Source organism: Nannospalax galili, unplaced genomic scaffold (genome assembly GCF_000622305.1).
Source record: "Nannospalax galili isolate Female #2095 unplaced genomic scaffold, S.galili_v1.0 scaffold379, whole genome shotgun sequence".
Taxonomy (NCBI): Eukaryota; Metazoa; Chordata; class Mammalia; order Rodentia; family Spalacidae; genus Nannospalax; species Nannospalax galili.
Window position 1 is genome coordinate 121,787 of NW_008343963.1, and position 4,253 is coordinate 126,039.

General features: G+C 49.4%; 1 pseudogene; it reads right to left on the minus strand.

Annotated features, from left to right (window-relative positions):
• Positions 1 to 1,170: 1,170 nt before the first annotated feature.
• Positions 1,171 to 4,253, minus strand: part of LOC103739753 — a 38,393-nt pseudogene continuing 35,310 nt past the window's right edge.

Sequence of the window (4,253 nt, forward strand, 5' to 3'; positions counted from 1 at the left end):
CTGTGAGGGAAGAACGCATTAGATCTAAGCATGGCGAACAGCTGCCTTTGGTAGATACAGTGACATAAATTGTCAGGAATATCATTCGGTGAAGTGAGGAGAATATTCTTTATGAAATTACTATTGGTTTTGCCATGGACTTAACAAAAGACCAAAGTCTAGAGTGAAATGGGAAAAGGGATGTATTAGTTACTTTTCTGTTGCTGTGATATAAACACCATGACCAAAGGAATTTATTTAATTTACGGTTCCAAAGGGGCAAGAGTCAGTCCATCATAGCAGAGTGGCATGGCGGCAGAGCTGGCTAGAGGAAGAGTAGAAGCTCAGCTCTCACATCTTCAAGTAGGCACAGGAAGTAAGATAATGACTCAAAATCTCAAGATTCCACAAGGCTTAAGAACTTTCTAAGGCCCCCCACCAGTGCTGTACTTCTTCCAGCATGGCCACACCTTCTAAGACCTCCCAAAACAGTGCCACCAACTGGGGACAGAAATGTCCAGATACTTGGAGCCTATGGGAGACGTTCTCATTCAAACCACCACAAGGGGACATAACAGGAGGGCAGACAAAAATCAAACTGCTTGATGATGAGGACACAGGGTGCTGTGAATTGAGGGTTTACCTTGAGACATTTGAGAAAATAATCAATTCAGCATTTTCTTGAGCTGAAAAAAGATCTTATAAAGCAAACAGTACTTTTTAACATGAAAACCATACAGTGAAGGGATAAACGAAGAAGTGAGTGTGAACTCTAAGTCAATAATTGTTCTTTACGGTAACCAGAAATGTTCAGGTCTGCTCTTTAATCTTAATGATATAATTTTTTAGTGATAAAAACTAACTTTTTTTTCCCCAAACATTGACAGACTTTATTGTGGGTGGATTCCCTCCTGGGACCCCACCCTCATAAATAAAAAAGTACATAGAAAAGAAGGAATTTAGAAACTTTTGTACAATATCTACATCCTGGGTCCCCAGGGCAAGAAGCGGGCAATTGCTGGATGGGTTGGAGGGGTGGAGGCAGGGTCCTTGCCCCACTACATGCCCACATCCACCATGAACAGGAGGGTGGGAGTGAGACACTTTGAGAGACTAGGGAGTCACAGGCCAGGGTGAGCTGGCGGTGAGCATATGAGGAGTCTGTGGCAGCCATGGCCTCAGTTAAGGAAGTCACAGCAGTGTGGCACCACAGTTGCAGGGCAGCTTGTTGCTGGCATCGTCGATGTGAAATTTGTAGCTCCCCACCTCCCAGGACGCTTGGAAGGGCAAAGATGACAATGTGTTTCTGGCCTTCCATGTGGATGACACAAGAGAAGCAGTTGGGCTCACATGAGTGGTTGATGAAGCAGGCAACATTGCCGTACATCGTGGCATCCACCACATCAAAGTCATGCATGAGGAGCACGTAGCATCCAATACCCAATACCCTTTCCATCATAGAATTTCTCCTGCTTGTCAGTCAGCACAGAACAAATGACAATGCCAGAGTATTCAATGACCATCTCATCTGCATTGATGTTACATTTACAGAACAGGCCTCGTTCGTGGATGGCTGATCTGTAGACACCCACAGCCTCTTTGGACATCTTTTTGAGGTGGCCAAAGCGCCATGGGCAGCTCTAGACTGGTGGCATGTCTGGTAGATCTAAGCTGTACCCCCTCCCCTTCTTCATCACAGGGGGCCTCCTCAGGAAGTACCCGGTGTTGGGAGGCCAGGAAGTTGAACGTGTCAAAGGTACACTTCCGGAGATAGACCTCAGCACTGACAGCCCCATGATGGGGATTCAGAGGCGGCTCCTCCTGGCCCTCTCCCTGCTGGTGGTAGCAGAATTTATAGTGTTGGCAGCGCTGGGCCCCAGGCAGCTGCTCTGCCAGGAAAATGACAACATCGTGGTAGATGCCCAGGAGCCTGGCCCCACTCATTCCACTAAAAGAGAGATGCCTGAGCCGCACATGCCCTCGGGCCTCTTGCACTTTCTCAACCAGAGTTCTCCAGGCCCTCTCCAAGCTCTTAGCCTCCACACTGAAGCCATCCTCACTGCTGATCTCAAAGCGTCTAAGTGTGGACCAGCTCGTTTTGGAGCCTGGTTTTCTTTGTCCTCTGGGGATGGGGGCTCCTCCTTAGAGCTTGAGGCCTCACCTGGATAGTGATGCCCCTGGGACTCAAACAGCAGGCCTCAGGGGCCATCAGCAGACCTGGAAGAACCTTCTGGAAGTGGCAGCAAAGGGTACTGGTCTTGGAGAGGCCCTGGGCTTTCTTTCCCAGGGGGTTCCCCAGGATTGTCCAGGTCCATCACACCACGTACTGTGGGCGTTTTCATGCGCATGCGACTAAACCCACTGCCACTGATCCCTGGAACTTGAGGGGTATCCTCCAAGGACTCTCCATCTTCATCCAGCCAGGGGGCTTTGTTTGGGGGAGGAGCCGGAGAACAACCAGAGAAGGTGGACACTCTACTATTTAACTTTTATTTTAAAAAATGGAAAGAACTTCCAAACAGAAACTTATTTTAAAAGTTAACTGGAGTTTTAAAATGAAAACTGACCTCTTTTCAAAATTTTTTGTTCATCAAAGTTGACGGGAACATACACATTTTTGGAAAGTGGGACATGGAGACGTCATGACAGATGCTGTGATCTGAGGATCAGGAGGATGCAGGAGGCTGGTAGCTGCTTGGCCTGTGGTAAGAGCTTTTGAACTTGATAGCTGTTCTCAGAGACCACAAAATTTTAATTCTTCAAAATATTAAAAATTTCTTATTACACTTACTTCTTTGTGCGTGGGAGTATGTGGGTGTGTACACCATAGCCTGCATGTGAAAGTCAGAGGACAATTTGTGGGAGTCGGTTCTCTCCTTACATCATATGGGTTCTGGGGATTCATCTCAGGTTGTCAAGCTTTGTGGTCAGTGCCTTTAGTCAAAGAGCCATTTCATCTGCCACTCCCTAACATCTTAAAGGTCCCAAATTCACTATTTACATTTAGTGATGAGGCTTACATAAAGATCCTTCTTACTGATCTTTCTTGAAAAAAATCTGTTGATGTTCCACTCTAGCAACTAGCATCAGGGACTGAACAGAATCTGCTCACTCTTAATAAAGCTACTTTATCACTGTCTTTTCCCTCACTCCACTATCCCATTTTCTTCAGATATGGAAACTAGGTGCTAATTGCGTCCCTTTAATATGATTGCACAGGTGTTTGCATTACAGTATTAAAAATATTGGACTATTTTTCATCCCTGTTTTTTTCTCTATTAAAATATGAGACAGTGGGCTACCCTATCCTCAGGCCTCTCAGGGTGGGTCCATCGCGGAGCCCTCCGCGCATTGACTCCCCCGACCTATTTGGCTTCCATTTCCGCCGCTGTTCTCTGCTCCTGATTTGGGCCCTGCGCCATTCCTGGAGCCCTCCGCGCATTGACTCCCCCGACCTATTTGGCCCTTCCATTTCCGCCGCTGTTCTCTGCTCCTGATTTGGGCCCTGCGCCATTCCTGGTCTTGGGTCCCCAGACACCTGGGGAACTGGTGCTGCTTCTTGATCCTTCTCACCCAGGACAGGTTGGTGCCTTCCTTGGGCCCCAGGAGCACTGCTTCCACGGGACCTGGCCCCACCCTCACCTCTCCCTGCTTCCCGGACCTGCACCACTGGCTAACTCTCCTGGACTGCTCTCCCGCCCTCAGGCCTCTCTTGGGGTAAGTCTACTGTGCAGCCCGCCCCGCCTTGACTCTGCCAGCCGCGCTCACCCTTCCATCTCCCCTGCTGCTCTCTACTCCTAGCTTGGGCCCTGTGCCTTTCCTATTCTTGGGGCCCCAGACACCTGGGGAGCCAGTGTTGATTCCTGACCCTGTTCACCCTGACCGGCTTGGTGCCTCCCTTGGGCCCCAGGAGTACTGCCTCTGGACCAGGCCCTGCCCTCACCTCTCTCTGCTTCCCTGGTCCTGCAACACCGGCCAGCCTCTTTCCCCCCGCCAGTCTTTCTGGGGCTGACAGCCTCTTTCTGGGGCTCCGAGGCTTACCTTGCCTCTCCCTGATCCTTTGCATCCAGTACAACCCCGAGACTCAATCCACTCCCTGGGAAATCTTGGGATTTATTCCCACCCCATCTGCCTTTGCATCCCTGCATGGCACGGCCACGGCCAGGATCTCAGGTCAGTCCAACACCCATGTTCCTGAGGCCAAAATCATTCTTAGAAGATTCCAGACCTAAGGAGAAAGTCTGAAAACTTCTGACCCACATTGGAATTGGGCC